This window comes from Lipotes vexillifer, unplaced genomic scaffold (genome assembly GCF_000442215.2).
Source record: "Lipotes vexillifer unplaced genomic scaffold, Lipotes_vexillifer_v1.1 scaffold977, whole genome shotgun sequence".
Classification (NCBI taxonomy): Eukaryota; Metazoa; Chordata; class Mammalia; order Artiodactyla; family Lipotidae; genus Lipotes; species Lipotes vexillifer.
The window spans coordinates 1,103,344-1,104,130 of NW_006783088.1; positions in this window are offsets into that span (position 1 = coordinate 1,103,344).

Consider the following 787-nt stretch of genomic DNA (forward strand, 5'->3'; position numbering starts at 1 on the left):
CTGCAGGAAACATGGGCAATCCAGTCGCTCTCCTGCTGTGACTCTCTCCCAGATCTGTAGTCTAGGGACTGAATTTCTTTTACCCAAACAAGTCATTTGCTTAACAAGGCCTCTTGCTTTATGAGGTGATTTCCCCTGGGATTGTGGAAATCCAAGGTGCCAGAGTCCCCAAGGAGTGAGCCAATGTCTTCCTTCCTGGCCTGGGAAAAGCAGTCTTTCTATACCCTGTTCTCACTGGACTTGGCCCTCCAGCGCCCATACCTGAGGGTGTCTGTCAAAGTTATTTATAACAGTGAAAAGTTGGAAATACCTTATTGTCAACCCAGGGGGACAAGTAAATGATGCCACACATACACAATAAAAAACATGCAGTGATTAAATACAATTATGTAGACTATTACTTATTGATTGATATAGGGAAATGCCCATGGCATGAGTGAGAAAGTAAATGACAGAATATCTTATGTAGTATAACTCTGTTTGACTCTGTTTATGGAAAATCATGGTCATGATTGCATTGAGAAATTTATAACACGAACACTCACCAATGTCCATTTCCTGTGGTGGCAGGATTTTAGATGATGTTCTGCTCTCTTCTTGGTTCTTTTCTGTGTTGTTTAAATTTTTTACAACTAGCATGTGTTATTTTTACAAAGACAATAGAGCTATTTTGTAGGTGGGAAGAATTATCTTGTGTTTTTTTTTTAGGTGGAGAGATGTATTTTCAATACTGTTAAGTGAATAAAGCAAATACGATATAATCCCATTATTGTATATTTACAGCAAA